Genomic DNA, 18,159 nt, shown 5'->3' with positions numbered 1-18,159 from the left:
AAAAAATATAAAAAAATAAGTCTATCCATCCATCCATCTTCTTCCGCTAATCCGAGGTCGGGTCGCGGGGGCAGCAGCATAAGCAGGGAAGCCCAGCATTCCCTCTCCCCAGCCACTTCGTCCAGCTCCTCCCGGGTGATCCCGAGGCGTTCCCAGGCCTGCCGGGAGGGATAGTCTTCCCAACGTGTCCTGGGTCTTCCCTGTGGCCTCCTACCAGTCGGACGTGCCCGAAACACCTCCCTAGGGAGCATACTTGCCAACAATCCCGATTTTCCCAGGAGACTCGCAAATTTCAGTGCCCCTCCCGAAAATCTCCCGGGCAACCATTCTCCCGAATTTCTCCCGATTTCCACCAACACAATAATATTGGGGGCGTGCCTTAAAGTCACCGCCTTTATCGTCCTCTACAACCTGTCGTCACGGCCGCTTTTCTTCCATACAAACAGCGTGCCGGCCCAGCCACTTAATATATGCGGCTTGTACACACACTTCAGTGAATGCAAGGCATACTTGGTCAACAGCCATACAGGTCACACTGACAGTGACCATATAAACAACTTTAACACTGTTACAAATATGCGCCACACTGTGAACCCATACCAAACAAGAATGACAAACACATTTCGGGAGAACATCCGCACCGTAACACACCATAAACACAACAGAACAAATACCCAGAACCCCTTGCAGCACTAACTCTTCCGGGACGCTACAATATACACCCCCGCTACCACCGAACCCCGCCCCCAAACCCCGCCCACCTCAACCCCGCCCACTTCTCACCCTTTTGTATTGATTGATTGAAACTTTTATTACTAGATTGCACAGTACAGTACATATTCCGTACAATTGACCACTAAATGGTAATACCAGAATAGGTTTTTCAACTTGTTTAAGTCGGGGTCCACGTTATTCAATTCATGGTAAAATATTCTCCCCAAACGCTCCCAAACAGTATGTTTGTGTTGAACTAGAATTGTAGTGACTTTGCTTGATTTTTTTAACTCCCAAATTGAATAAATTATTGTTTTCCCATTAGAATTTTACACACGACACCCTATAAAGACAGCATGTAATACATGTTTTTAAATGTTTGCAAATGTATAAAAAATAAATATCATATATATCCATCCATCCATCCATTTTCTACCGCTTGTCCCTTTTTTGGGGTCGCGGGGGGTCGCTGGAGCCTATCTCAGCTGCATTCGGGGGCAGGGTGTACCCAGCTGATTTATATTTTTGTCATATGAAATATAAGATAAATATGCAAACCCTTTTTACATCAGGCTATTGCTTTTCGACTTGAAAAAAGAACAACGCTGCGTTTTTTAATGTAATTTTTTGTAATTTAGTTTAGTTTAGTTCATTATTTCTTCGGTCAATGGTCAACAAAATAAACAAACAGTTTTACATAAACAAACAGTTGTACATTCATAAATTGAAAATGTCGCAGACCGAAAGGGTTTAGGCTGAAGTTGAACACTTATTGCACCTAACCCTATAAACAATGTCAAATACAAGATGAGCTTCCAAAAATTATGACATTTCCTTTTCACAACATATAATAAATACACATTGTACACAACATAAACACTGTTCAATTATATACACAGTAAAGACATGTGAAATATCCTTGTTAAACCTTAATTCAAAACGTAACTCAGATAAACCAATCGTTTTTTTGGTTTTAATTTCCTTAGTTCGTCTTGACCGCTATTTTGATGTTTTGACATTGTTATTCAAGGCATTGGAAAATTACAATCGTCAATGAAGGCACCAAGCCACCCACGCGTCCTCAATGGGTTTCAGCGCCATGGAATTGTGGGAAATGTAGGTTGAATTTGAAATCATGTGGCTCTAGGCACTTCCGGGTTGTCGTGACGCGCGTCGCTCAGCCAAACAAACCGGAAAAGAGCACAAGACTAGACTCAAATGTTCCTGAACGCAACACGATTGATACTCCGCCGTCAACACACCCTACTCCCGGTTGTGTCATTCAATTTGTCGCGGAGGAATAAAAGGTAAGTTTAGCATCATTCCGCTTCTTGGTTTTAAATGAATAATGTCCACTATGGTTGTCTAGCGTTTGAGAATAATGCATTGTCAATTGTTATTGAGCCTTTAGTATGTACGTATTGTACACACAAGAATAAAATAAGAACAGCCGACACATTTTACAATGTAAACAGTCAAAAGTCATAAAAAAGCATGTATAATTTGTTATTCGAAGAATATAAACGGTACTTGACTAGGTGTTTACTTGTATCACGTGTGTCTGAAATGTAAGCCATTATTAATATTACATGGTAAACAAAGTGTATGTTTTGTACTTAAAAACCTGAAAGCCCAGATATAAATTTATTCCATTTTGGAATTAAGCTATATATATATATATATATATATATATATATATATATATATATATATATATATATATATATATATATATATATATATATATATATATATATATATATATATATACTACCGTTCAAAAGTTTGGGGTCACCCAAACAATTTTGTGGAATATCCTTCATTTCTAAGAACAAGAATAGACTGTCGAGTTTCAGATGAAAGTTCTCTTTTTCTGGCCATTTTGAGCGTTTAATTGACCCCACAAATGTGATGCTCCAGAAACTCAATCTGCTCAAAGGAAGGTCAGTTTTGTAGCTTCTGTAACGAGCTAAACTGTTTTCAGATGTGTGAACATGATTGCACAAGGGTTTTCTAATCATCAATTCGCCTTCTGAGCCAATGAGCAAACACATTGTACCATTAGAACACTGGAGTGATAGTTGCTGGAAATGGGCCTCTATACACCTATGTAGATATTGCACCAAAAACCAGACATTTGCAGCTAGAATAGTCATTTACCACATTAGCAATGTATAGAGTGTATTTCTTTAAAGTTAAGACTAGTTTAAAGTTATCTTCATTGAAAATAAGGACATTTCAATGTGACCCCAAACTTTTGAACGGTAGTGTGTATATATATATATATATATATATATATATATATATATATATATATATATAATTGTAAACCTAAACCTGTAACATAACAAAATGTGGGGAAAGCGCTGTAAATACCTTCCGGGTGCACTGTAATTACCTGCGAGCCGTTTGTCAACCTGACGATTAAAAATAAATATAATATCCCGATTGTTTTTGTCGTCATTAAAATGGCGATCACATAGTTTTTCAAGAAAATCGGTGTCGGCACGGACTACAAAGGCGGACGCGTGCAATTTTTCAGGATTTATGCCGATCCCAAATACAGATCAGCAGGTACCAGAAGGTAAGAAAAGTTGCTTTTGCTTAACATTGAGAAATAAAATGCCTGATAATGTTTTATCTTATACACACACACCATAATAATACTCCTATGTTGAGGCACATCAAGCGGTGCAGCTTCATAGCTTACCAAAGTCATACTAAAACATTTTGATAGATTTTTACACGCCATCATCTTGCAGTCTACACATATCTCTTATGTTTGACTGCCATCTGCTGGTCACACTTATCATTACACCTTGTACCAAATAAAATTGCTTCGAGGTTGGTAAGCAAAACCAGAATATTCCGTACATCAGGCGCACCGGGTTATAAAGCACACTGTCGAGTTTTGAGGAAAACATTTTTTTTTAAGTGCGCCTTATAATCCGGAAAATACAGTACATTGTTTTTTTTAAACAAGTGCCCTTTAAGGAAGTGTGACTGAGTTCCCTACATAAGTACAAAGGGTCTTTTCATCCATGGTTCACATGGTCATTCCAGTCCCTCCACACAACAATGTGTTTTTGACATGTGATCCGTGTCTCGACAGTATGAATCCAAGCACAGTACCGGGGCAAGACGTCCAGGAGGTGACAGGACTGGTTTGTCAGGAAGCCGACCTGCAAGATGGCCAGTACGTCACATGACCAGCAACATCTACTGTATTGAGACTGTCGGGTAACATTTCCATTTTGAAGGATGAGAGAAGTATCAGTGGGGGACCACAAGGTGCTGCTGGTCCGCACCGAGGGTCGGTACAGTGCGGTGGGAAGCCGGTGCTCTCATTATAATGCCCCTCTGGTTAAAGGTGAAGTTTCTAGGCAGGTAACATACAACATGTGCAACCTGCATCCTTTGTAATGTGTATTCATTGGCAACGCAGGAGCGCTGGTGGGTCACAAAGTCAGATGTCCCTTCCACGGTGCTTGCTTCAATGTGAAAACTGGAGATATTGAGGAGTACCCAGGCCTGGACTCCCTTCCTTGCTACAAGGTAAAGCATCCTCTAATTTGCCGTGACGCTTGTGCACAATGTGCAGTAGGGAAGGTACCTAAAACCAGTGAAGTTGACACGATGTGTAATTCGTAAATAAAAACAGAATACAGCGATTTTCAACTTATATTCAATTGAATAGACTGCAAAGACGAGATATATTATGTTTGAATTGAGAAACTTGTTTTTTTTTTGCAAATAATCATTAACTTAAAATTTAATGGCAGCAACACATTGCAAAAAAGTTGACACAGGGGCATTTTTACCACTGTGTTACATGGCCTTTTCTTTTAACAACACTCAGTAAACGTTTGGGAACTGAGGAGACCAATTTTTGAAGCTTTTCAGGTGGAATTATTTCCCATTCTTGCTTGATGTACAGCTTAAGTTGTTCAACAGTCCGGGGTCTCTGTTGTGGTATTTTAGGCTTCATAATGCTCCACACATTTTCAATGGGAGACAGGTCTGGACTACAGGTAGGCCAGTCTATTACCCACACTCATTTACTATGAAGCCACGCTCTTGTAACACACAGCTTGGCATTGTCTTGCTGAAATAAGCAGGGGCGTCCATGGTAACGTTGCTTGGATGGCAATATATGTTGTTCCAAAACCTGTATGTACCTTTCAGCATTCATGGTGCCTTCACAGATGTGTAAGTTACCCATGTCTTGGGCACTAATACACCCCCATACCATCACAGATGCTGCCTTTTCAACTTTGCGTTTTTAACAATCCGGATGGTTATTTTCCTCTTTGGTCCGGAGGACACCACGTCCACAGTTTCCAAAAACAATTTGAAATGTGGACTCGTCAGAACACTTTTTACACTTTGCATCAGTCCAAAGCGAAAGCCATTTATCAACACCCAGAAACGCTGCCGGAGTCCCATCATAATGTGTTTATGAGCGAGGCAGAACAGATGGTGCCGAATCTATTAGTGGCAGTTTTTTATTTATTTATTTTTTCTGTCTTGCCTCTTGTGAGGGCGGTCACATTTTTTCTGCTCCCTTCTTCTCCCTGCTTGCTCTCTTTGTTTTTTGCCTTGTCTACACTTTTTTGAAGCCTCTTTCTTTGCGCTGTCCTCCAAATCTAAACATCAGACATGGAAATGATCATCTGGACTCTCGACTCAATTGACAAAATCTTTTCGACGAGGAAAAGAGGTTTTGGGGAGCCTGGCTGCCCTGATAGAACCATTGCTGCTGGGTACGTGAGAGATTCCTGGGATAAATGGAGAATCATGTGCCTCTCAGTCCTGTCCATCCAGGACGTGGAAGACATCTACCTATTTGGAACCGTGATCGCGGGACACCTGCTGATTGGGCTGAGCATTGCTCTGGTGTATCGTTAAATTCGTAAGACGATCGCAGCCACTCAAGGGGCCCAAATGCTGTTCGTCGCAATGGAAGGTTTGGGCCGGGCTGTGGCATCACAGACTGGGGCGATTTCTGAACTGAATCGCAAGATGGATCACATCATGGAAAAGCTGGTAAGGGAAAAATTGGATATGAGGGCCAGCATGGACGATTACAACAGCCATTGTAATGTCTGCTCGCGGAAAAACAAAAATCCTAATCTACGATTTGACTCCCTCGAATGGCCTTGACGCTCCAACAACAGGAGCAGGCTGTTCTGAAAACATCAGATGCAGATGTACAATATTAAATATCTCTGTCACTGTCAATCTAAAGTCAACTTCATTATTTTTGTAAAGGCAGAATATTCGGTCCATCCCATGTGTTGAATCCCATTAGATTGTGCAAGTGCACACAAAGTTGTATTTTTTTCAACAGATTACGGCTGGAGAAGTAATCAAGCGGGAGAATTTGATCGATGACACCAGGGCTATTATTTTCTTTTATCCTCTCAAAATTCCCAGATTACCAGGAAGTCAACATTTTGTATTTGTAATATGCTCATTTTAGCATGCCGACTTTTTTTTAGCTAATTTTAATAAAAGCCTCACACCCTCAGCGAGGTCTCTGCCCGGGAATGGCAGGCCACCAGACCGCAGTCCCCGCAACCCGCGCCGGCCGTGGAGGCAAAGAGGGGTGCACCGTACTCCCGAACCCCAACCCCCCCATAACACCGCATTCACCGCTAATTCTCATACTTGCCAACCCTCCCGGGAGACTCCCAAATTTCAGTGCCCCTCCCGAAAATCGTCACGTCCGCTTTTCATCCAGTCCGAGTGCTGGCCCAGTCACAAAATATGTGCGGCTTCTGCACGCACACACAAGTTAATGCAACGCATACTTGATCAACAGCCATACAGGTTACACTGAGGGTGACCGTATAAACAACTTTAACACTGTTAGAAATATACGCCACACTGTGAACCCACACCAAACAAGAATGACAAACACATTTCGGGAGAACATCCGCATCGTAACACAACATAAACACAACAGAACAAATACCCAGAACCCTTTGCAGCACTAACTCTTCCGGGACACTACAAGGTGTGTGTGTGTGTGTGTGTGGGGGGGGGTTATTTTGTAGCCCCCCCCAGTCCATGCAGGCGACAACCAGGAACTACGGCCAGCTAATTTTTTAGTGTACACATAGCGTTGACATAGCATTCAGGATTCGCACACAATTTTCCCCGAAATTGTATATTCTAGTTAGCATGCATCAACGCCATATTCATGCCTTTCTTGTTGTTGTTTTGACGCAGGTCAGCGTGCAAGACGGAAAGGTGTATGTTTCTATCCCCAAACAGGCAAGTAGCGGCATGGTGAATAGATGAAAGTAATCCTGACGTATTTTATTTAAATTTACCTGACATATATCGCCCCTCAGACCCTGACGTTGACGAGAAGGGTGAAGGAGATGTGTAGCGTTTCACCGCACGTCAACCACACTATCGTGCTCATAGGAGGGGGTAAGAAGGACCATGCACTTCGGCCTGTGGACGGCTACACTTTATTTTTGATGTGTTGTGGGTTCAGGCCCTGCTTCTTTGGTGTGTGCTGAGACGCTGCGTCAGAACTGCTACCAAGGTCGGATCGTCATGGTCACCAAGGACACTCTACCGCCGTTTGACAAGCCCAAATTGAGTAAGGTAATCAGAGCTTTTCTTTTGAATTTTATCAAGTCACCAATGCTATCTTGACACATGTGGTTAGCATGTTTCTCACAATCAGGTTCCGCTTTCTAATGTTGGTTCCCTCCCACAATCCGAACACATGCATGTTAGCGTTATTGGATACATAACTTTGAGTCTTTAGTGCTATCTTTCTAGGTGCTACCATGCTAACAGTTATAGCATTTTAGCGATTTCGCTAATGTTTAAATGCAAATGTAATATGCAATGCAGATCGAGAGAATTACTTGATGCATACAAATGACTTCTCCTCTAAAGGAGGCAGAGCTTTTCTTCCTGTCGCACACACCAGTGACCGGGAGAGGTTGAAAAAAAAGTGTTTCAAAGGTTGTTTAGCAAACAGGGAGAGTTATGATGTTAATTTTCAGATAATACTGATCAATGAACAAAGAAATAAGCAATCTACCACTTTTTTCTACAATGCTATTAAAATAAAAAAATAATTGTCGTCTTAAATTTGGGTTAACATGGTATTTACTGTTGTAAATACCGTATTTTCCGGACTACAAGGCACACTTAAAATCCCTTTTTTTCCCTCAAAACTCGGCAGTGTGCCTTATGACTCAGTGCGCCTAATGTACGGAATAATTCTGGTTTTGCTTACCGACCTCGAAGCTGTTTTATTTGGTACATGGTGAAATGATAAGTCTGACCAGTAGATGGCAGTCACACACAAGAGATATGTGTAGACTGCAATATGACTCAAGTAAACAACACCAACATTTTATATGTTCCATTGAAAATATAGAACATTACACACGGCGCTCAAAAATCCATCAAAAATGTTTTAGTAAGACTTTGGTGAGCTATGAAGCCGCACCGCTTGATGGATTGTACTGTGCTTCAACATAGGAGCATTATGATGGTGTGTGTATAAGGTATTTTGTTTCGCAAAATATTATGCAAAAGCAACTTTTCTTACCTTCTTGTACCTGTTGATGTTTAATTGGGATCTGCATAAGTCCTGAAAAATTGTGCGCGTCCGCTTTTGTAGTCCGTGCTAACTCCGTGCTAACACCGTAGTCGATAGGCTTCTTCTTTTTCTCTATCTTCTTGTTATGGGACATTCATCCTCCACTGTTGCCATTTCTAATATAAAGTAGTGTAAAGTTCTTACTTATATCTGTCAGTAAACTCGCCATGAAAGCGCTAAAACATACCGGTGTAGTGAGTTTACATTATTCACCCAAGAAACTTTAGTTATTAGAGAGTTCCGGTCGGACGTTTTTTCATGGGACACATTTCAGGCGTTGTTGTTGCACTAGTGAGCCACGAATGAGGAAATGCTGCAGAGACTCCCCCCACCCCCACCAAGGACTGTTTTCACTGCTGGACTCTAGAAAGAGGTTCTGCAGCCTCCGTAGCAGAACCTCCAGGTTCTGTAACAGCTTCTTCCCTCAGGCCGTAAGACTCTTGAACGCATCATAATACTCCCCTCAATTCCCCCAAAAAATGGATTAACTCGCTGGAATATAAAGAAAATATAACATACATCCATAAACGTGGATACATATGCAAAAGTGCAATATATTTATCTGCACAGTAATCTATTTATTTATATCTGCACCTTATTGATTTTTTATCCTGCACTACCATGAGCTAATGCAACGAAATTTCGTTCTTATCTGTACTGTAAAGTTCAAATTTGAATGACAATAAAAAGGAAGTCTAAGTCTTTATTGATTTAAGTAAAGTCTGAATGTCATTAAAACAGTTAGCTCCATCTTTTGACACTTCTTCCACTCCCGTCCTTGCACGCTACATCGCTACAACAAAGATGACGGGGATAAGACGCTGCTGAAGGTGAGCCACGTAAATAAGACCGCCCACAAAACGGCGCATCTGAAAGCGACTGTCAGAAAGCGGCTTGAAGATGATCTGCAAAACATAATCTGTGCAACATTTTTACCACAGACAATTACATGTTATGTAGACCACAAGGAATTGTTTTACATGTAGAAAAAAAAAAAAGAATTCTAATATGACTCCTTTAATGCGCCTTATACTTCGTTGCGCCTTACATATGAAAAAAGATCGAAAATAGACCATTTATCTTATAATCCGGTGCGCCCTATGGTCCGGAAAATACGGTACCACTTTTTTCTTCACTGTTATTATTATTTTTTTAAGTCTTAATTTTGGGTCAACATGGTATTTACTGTTGTAAATACTGTAAATGAATAAAGCTAACGGAAGCCTTTTTAAAAGTTTCCCCTTTTTTTCCCAGGCTTTGAACGTGGACAGCAGCCAAATCGTCCTGCGCTCCAGTGACTTCTTTCAACAATATGGGATAGAAGTGCGGACACAGCAAGAGGTGATCAAGAGACAAAAAAAAAACCCAAAGAAAAAGCGTGTGATATCGTGGCTTGACGCTGTCAGGTTCAAACACTGATGACATCTATTAAACAAGACAAAGAAGCAAGGAATTAAACAGAGACATAATTACATTTGGCTCAATTGAGGAGAGACATCTGGGCTGTACTCTTGTAACAGTCTCCAGCACGCTCTGGCGAAAGATTGTACGCCTCCTCTTTTATTTGGACTTTCCCTGATTACATGGCAACAGCTGTTTCTAAGGGATGGGGGTCGTAAACAGCCATCGCCTCGGGTTACAGAACAGTTCAAAGAAAAGGTCGTAAACAGTTCACAGAAAAGGTCGTAAAACAGTTCAAAGAAGAGGTCCCTGTAGGGGAGTCAGGTCCTGCTTCCTCTTCGCTTTGTAGTTCTCGGGTCAGACAATATATTTCTGTTGATTACAATACATGAAAGAAACAGAACACCTTCATGTTGCTTCCCATCCTACACAGTGGAGTTTTACAAGCTTTCTGCTTGGTAGGATTAAATACAGCTTTTGTCTGCTCGTCGGGAACTCATTGAAACACAAAGTTTTGTGATAACTTAGACACAATTATTTTAACAGACGCTCTCTGTGACGCAGGCGCTGAATTTAAACACACGCGATAAAGCAGTGGTGATGAAAGATGGCACCTTGCTGCGTTACGACAAGGTCCTCATCGCAACAGGCTGCAGGCAAGATGGCGTCTTCCTTAATAAACTGTGTAGATGTACAGTAAATACAACAACAAAAAACACGGCGTCCACAGAGCGAGGCCACTCGGTTGTCCCGGTAGCGAGCTGAAAGGAGTGAAGTTACTGCAGAGTCACGAAGACGCCAAGGAGATCCACACTTCCTGCTTGGGCCGCAAGGCTGTGGTCGTCGGATCTTCCTTCATAGGTGGACAGGATTTCAAGTTCTACATCTGCTCCTGGATCGCCTCTATGGCCGTACTCATTCCTTACCTGTCTTTGCAGGTATGGAGGTGGCCTCCTATCTGGCAGACAAAGCGTCCAGTGTGGCCGTTGTGGGAACTTCCAAGTATCCTTACGAGCGCTCTCTGGGTTCCCGGATTGGCCAGATGACCATGCAAGTGAGGAACAACGGGGACAGCACAGAATGCCACGTAATCATCGGGTGTTTATTGTCGCTCTCCTTCTTAAAGATGTTGGAGGAACATCACGTGAAGTTCTACATGGACGACCGCGTCGCTGAGATCAGAGGGGAAAGCGGCTCGGTAATATGACTTTTTTTTCATGCTGCTTATTTCAGTTAGGACTGCAACTATTAGTCCGCAAAAATCAATATTAAAATTTGTCACCGACTACCATCAACAAATAGCTTTGACAGCATTGCTTGTGTTTTACACAGGCGGGAACAAACATGCTTAAAAGTCGGGTCAAATAGGCCGGCTTCGTTGGGTGAAGAAGCCTATGATTTTTGGTTGTGTTTTCCGCTCCATTTGCTGAATGGCGATATATATCTTGATATTTTTTCCGTAAAGTAAAAAAAAAAAACACAAAACACTCCTACTAAGTATGTCATTATTATGACTTAGTAAGTCAATAATTTGACTTAGTAATTTACTAAGTCAAAATAATGACTTACTAAGTCAAAATAATGACTTACTAAGTCAAATTAATAAGCGTTTTGCAATAAGCGTTTGGGAAAAAAAGAGTTAAAAGTGGGGCCACATGCTGACATAAGCTCAACTCATAATGCTTCATTTATTACAGCATTTGGGAAGCCTGTAGTTGATTTGTATTATGTAAATGTTATATTTTATCAACATGTGATAGCAGGGACTAGGGGTGTGGGAAAAAATCGATTCGAATTCAAATCGCCATTTCTCACGTTGTACGATTCGGTATCAATTCTCATTTTTCAAAAATCGATTTTTATTTAAATTTTTGTATTTTTTTTAATGAATCAATCCAAAAAAACAATACACAGCAATACCATAACAATGCAATCCAGTTCCAAAACCAAACCCGACCCAGCAACACTCAGAACTGCAATAAACAGAGCAATTGGGAGGACACACAAACATGACACAGAACAATCCAAAAGTAGTGAAACAAAAATGAATATTATCAACAACAGTATCAATATTAGTAACAATTTCAACATAGCAGTGATTAAAAATCCCTCATTGACATTATCATTAGACATTTAAAAATTAAAAAAAAAGAACAATAGTGTCACAGTGGCTTACACTTGCATCACATCTCATAAGCTTGACAACACACTGTGTCCAATATTTTCACAAAGATAAAATAAGTCATATTTTTGGTTCATTTAATAGTTAAAACAAATTTACATTATTGCAATCAGTTGATAAAACATTGTCCTTTACAATTATAAAAGCTTTTTACAAAAATCTACCGGTACTACTCTGCTTGCATGTCAGCAAACTGGGGTAGATCCTGCTAAAATCCTATGTATTGAATGAACAGAGAATTGTTTTGAATCGGAAAAATATCGTTTTTGAATCGAGAATCGCGTTGAATCGAAAAAAATCCATTTATAATCGAATCGTGACCCCAAGAATCGATATTGAATCGAATCGTGGGACACCCAAAGATTCGCAGCCCTAGCAGGGACCCTGCCATTCAAAAATAGGCTGCTACATTACTAATGATTAATGTAGCTATAGCTGAAAAAATAGTACAAGAGCAATAGGAGAGACTATTCATCCGTGAACAACATGGAGTTCATGTAGGCTTTATGATGCAGTTACATTATTATATAAATTATCAGAGACAGCTTCAGGAAATGCTTCATTTAATATAATGTCGTTTTTTTGCTGCTTCAACACAGTTCAACCAACACGGAAAAAGGTAAAGTGAAATAACTTAGTTGTTAACTGTAGGTCAATAATGCTTGTCTTTCTCTCAGACAGACAGGGCTTTGCTGTCCATTTCATGTGGGGCGCACACACACACACACATGTGCACAAGCACGCACACACATACGCACGCACGCACACACACCGCACAGTGAGCTAACATTACGCTAAAAGCTAATCAGCCTTCACCTCAAGGACTGCGAGCGAGCTGTATACTTTTTTTAATAGACAAAAGTTTAATATTATTTTTGTCTCTGGAGCAGCCTAATGAGCAGCACAGTACATAAGTAAATATTTCTGAATGAAGTTGTCATTTTGGTGGTCTTTATTTTAAGATAGTGTTTGCCTTAAATACCTTAAACTGAATTCACTAGTTGAACTAGAGCCACTAAACAGTGGTATGCTTCATAATCCGAATAATTGTTTAGTTGGTCGATTACTCGAGTATCAAAATAGTCATTAGTTGCAGTCCTATTTACAACCTGAATCTAAACATTGCCTCTTTGCAGGTGAGACAGGTGGTGCTGAAGAGCGGCACGGTTCTGGAAGCAGATGTGGTGATTGCAGGAATAGGTAAAGAATTATTTTTGTGTTGTTAAAGGATACATATTTTTAGGAATACTCAAATGTAAACAATTGCAGTATTTTAAAAATGCAAAAGTCTTATTATCGAGTAGAGCTGTCCGGATCTAATATTAATGTTGAATATCGCTCCGATATCAGCAAAAAAAAACGTAAAACAAGTATCGGATTATATCGTCATCTTGTATCTAAAATGTCTGACATTATCTCCGATACAAGCAGCGTGTTTACTTGTTAACAGTTACAGTTAAACTCTAAATGTCCTCCAATAAACACACACTTTCTTCTATTTTAGTCAAGTCTTTTACAAAAAGGTGACCATGGTAGGCTGTAGGCTACGAGGAGCTAGCAGATACACAACAGCTAAGCACACAATAGCACACAAGCTAGACATATGTAATAACTGTCCTTCATTGAACAACAATGCCATGTAAAACCGCACATTTGTCAATATGAACAAGTATCAAATAATTACCGTTAGATATTACTTACACATACAAAGTCTCCAAGGCAGAAGAGTATTGGAAAGTATCCAGTAAGAAACGTGTCCACATCATTCAACCAAAGGCTGGTACGCACTATGATTTTCTGAGTATGAAAATACTTTTTATCAGTTACAGACCACACACATAAAAATAGAAATCAGGCATTGATCAGTTTTTGTTGTTGTCTGTGTGTGGTGTGCTATGTTAGTACAAACAGTGTGTGTTTTGTAATTGTCCTATTCAATAAAGAAATGCAAAATACAGACTTGATTGTGACCAGGAATGTTTTGGTTAAACATTGGGAGTGGCAGTAATACAGCATCAATCACAAAAGAAACCCATTTGGAGAGAAGCCTTTTGACCAAGAGACGTTAAATACAGTATAAATTATTGATCTTCAGCATCACAACAGTCCTAGTCCTTATGTTCTTGGAAGGTGGGGGTATGGATGTAAAAAGAACCAAGCAGAGCTTTCTCCGCAGGGAACTTTTAGAGACAAAACAGTCCAATGCAGTGAAGAGAAGCAATACAGTATAAATCACATGAGGACTGTTACTTAGACTGAAACTGTTGTTTGACAAGTGATGACTAAAATCTTAATTTTGCCACAACATGTTTGTGTTTCAGGTGTGAGTCCTAATTCAGATTTCCTGTCAGGAAGTGCAGTGGAGGTGGATTCTAGGAGAACAGTCATCGTAGATAAGGTCACTGCAGAGTTCATGGAACTATTGAAAGATGCACGTTGCATATTCTCATGTGCCCGTTCTTCTCTTTAGTTCATGAAGACCAACATGGCGGACGTCTTTAGCGCGGGAGACGTCACCTCCTTCCCACTGACCATTCGAGGCGATCAGATGGTCAATGTCGCTCACTGGCAAATGTCACAAGCCCAAGGTAAGACTTTTGTTTGTGGAGGTCCATTTGTGTCTTTATTACCAAAGCTCTTATTTGACACTGAATGTATGTAACTGAATTTTTGCCGTTTGAATTTTGTGAACTGAATTTTTTTTACATTTAATTATGTTGACAATTTAATTGAAAAAAATGTGTCAGCAAAAGGCATGCATTTAAAAATTCAATGTTTTAAAATTCAGTGTAAAAAAAATTAAGTGTAAAAAAAAAATGGTTATAGGAAATCAGTGTAAAAAAATTATGTTAAAAAAAATCAGTTTATAAAAATTCAGTGTAAAAAAAAATCAGTGTATAAAATTCAGTGTAAAAAAACAGTGTATAGAAGTTCAGAGTAAAAAAAAAATCTATTAAATAAAAATTCAGTGTAAAAATATTAATTGTGCAAAAAAATCAGTGTACAAAAATTCATTGTAAATAAATTCAGTGCTGAAAAAAAAAATCTGCCTCTGTTTGACACTTGCTACGCCGTAAACAAGCCCCGCCCACTCTTCTCCACTCTGTTTGTGCCCAGTCTGATTCTTTAAGCACTGAATTTTTTTTACACTGAATTTTTCAGCTCTGAATTTTTTTTACGCTGAATTTTTTTTACACTGATTTTTATACACAGCTATTTTTTACACATAATTTTTAAACACAAGCATTTTGCTAACGTTTTTTTTTTCAATGAAATTGTCAGCATAATTTGATGCAAGAATTCAGTTCACAAAACGCTAAAAATTATTTCAATTTTTATACACTGAAGTTTTTTACACTGAAGTTTTTTTACAATGAAGTTTTTTACATTAAAAATGTTTTACACTCATTTTATACACTGATTTTTTTATACACCAAATTTTTCAGCACTGATTTTTTTACACTGAATTTCTATACACTGATTTTTTTTACACTGAATTTTTTTACATTTAATTTTTTTACACTGATTTTAATACACACAATTTTTTTACACTGAATTTTTAAACACAAGCATTTTGCTAACAATTTTTTTTCAATGAAATCATCAGCATGATTTGATGTAACAAATTCTGTTCACAAAATTCAAACGCAAAAAATTCAGTCACATAAATTCATCCATCCATCCATTTTCTACCGCTTGTCAGTGTCAAATAAAAGCTTCCGTAATTAACACACAAATGAACCTCCATATTTGTTGGCCTTTTTGGTGAACCCAAAAATGGATCTCGCTTTGTCTCTTTTCTCAGGAAGGGTTGCCGCCCTCAATATGTTAAATAAACCAACCAAAATGGAGTCGGTGCCTTTCTTTTGGACTGTGTTGCTTGGAAAGAGCATCCGATACACAGGTAGACGTCTTTTAACTCTTCCAAAGTGCTTTCAGATTTTCAATCTTGTTTTGTTTCGTAGGGTACGGGGAAGGCTACACCGAAATCATCTTCAAAGGCAACGTGGAGGAAAGAAAGTTCCTGGCGTTTTATATCAAGTAAGCACGTGCGCAGGCTGACAACGATGCCGTGTGTCGTGTTCAACTTCCTGTTTGCCCTGCGTCCGCAGAGACGAGGCGGTGGTGGCGGCGGCCAGCCTCATGTTCGATCCCGCCGTGGCTCAGCTGGCGGAACTGATGGCAACAGGCCAGCGCGTGACAAGAGCTCAGGCTCAGTGAGTTCATTGCACACAGACCACACCACAACAGTTAGTTAGTTTCAGTTTATTTCGAACATGCATACAATACAATTATAATGTTATGCATCACATGTTTCCACTTGTTTCATGACGGCACGTCCGAGAAGGAGTAGGAAGAAGCAGAGTTTATTTAATCCTACCCCTTTTGATATCATAGCGGTTTTATCCCATTCCTTTGTTGTCTGTAACAGAACAGTAAATAAATAAATGAGTAATAAATTGATATAAAATTAGGAAGTAAACAAATATTGAATACTTGAATAAATATTAGATCTATAAACATATACACAATAATTCAAGTTCTCATGAATAAATAGTTAAGTAATTTGTGGTTTGCCTAGTGGCTCCCTGGAGCTTTTTAAAAATGTATGAAAATGGAAAAATATATTTTTTGTATTTATATTGTTTCTGTAGGAGGACAAACATGACACAAACCTTCCTAATTGTTAGAAATCCCACTGTTTATGTTAAACATGCTTCACTGATGAGAGTATTTGGCGAGCGCCGTTTTGTCCTACGAATTTCGGCCGACCTTGAACTCACCATACTTTGCTTACATGCACAACTTTCTCCGACGCCACCAGAGAAAGACGTGTTTTATGCCACTCCTTCTTTGTCTCATTTTGTCCACCAAACGTTTTATACTGTGCGTGAATTATAACATATTATAACGCTTTTAAACTCATTTTAAAGTCATTTTGACAGTAGGCTAATATAGTTAACTTAGACACTTCCATCATGTGTTGCCTTCATTATAACACTTATATAAGGCTTGTATTTGTTTTGCGGCTCCAGACAGATTTTTATTTTGTATTTTTGCACCAATATGGCTCTTTCAACATTTTGGGTTGCCGACCCCTAGCCTAAACCCTTTTGGTCTGAATAATTGTCAATTTATTGGATGTAAAATTGTTTTTGTTTATTTAGTTGACCACTGACCGAATAAATAATAATAAACTAAACTCTTTTTTTTTCTCTTTGCAGATGTGAAGACCTGAGTTGGTTGCAAGGTTTCTGATTGGCCTCCTACTACAAAGGATACAGTCTTGATCCTGTTTCCCGCCACCCTTTTGCACTATGCTTGTACAATATTCTCTCTGAAGATGCACTGTGGGTATGAAAAGGTCTGATAAAACGAGAAACATGCAAATAAGGATTTTGTTTACATTTATGCTATGCTTGAACTCAATTCATGATAACGCTGATTATTTCAAAATAAAAACATCACAAATACTTAAGTTGTAAACTGCTTCCATAATGCAGTCAGCGCTATGTTGTGCTTATTTATTTTAGAGACATTGCTCCACTCAGGCTACGCTCTTGGTTTATTTTTTTCATGTCTATTTTGGTGCTGTTCATCACTGTTTTATATTAACTGTATGTCTTTAGCAAATGTCTTTTAATAAAGCATAACTCATTATCGTATCTATTTCTAAGATTATAGTTGTTTTGCTGTTCTTTTTCCACATTTCATGTTACAACCTTATTCCAAAATGTAATAGATTCATTTTTGTCCTCAAAATTCTCGACACAATACCCATAATGACAATGTTTTTTGTTTTTTTGTCCACAGCCTTTGCTCAACACTTTGTTGTTGCACCTTTGGCGGCATTCACAGCCTTTTTGAATACGATGCCACAAGCTTGGTGCCTCTTTGCAGCACCTCTAAAGCTCTATCAGGTTGGATGGGAAGCGTTGATTTTCGTCCAGGATGTCTCTGTGCATCTTAAGTGACGTATTGACAGTTTAATATATGATGGCAAGGAGCAGTTTTCACCGCCAGGCTCCGCCCACTATGAATGGGTACAAGTAGGTACTGACCCATACGGCACGACAGGGTGTTATCATTATCATTGGTACCAATTAGGATCAAGACCTGAAGTTGTGAAGCCGAATTATTCAAGTTTGTGTTGTTTAAAATGCTGTGGTGAGCCCTCAGATCAAAGACATCTTATAAGATGTCTAAGGTCACAGCCATAGACATC

The sequence above is a fragment of the Entelurus aequoreus genome, linkage group LG13 (assembly GCF_033978785.1).
Source record: "Entelurus aequoreus isolate RoL-2023_Sb linkage group LG13, RoL_Eaeq_v1.1, whole genome shotgun sequence".
NCBI classification, from domain to species: Eukaryota; Metazoa; Chordata; class Actinopteri; order Syngnathiformes; family Syngnathidae; genus Entelurus; species Entelurus aequoreus.
Note: the sequence above shows the minus strand (reverse complement) of the source record.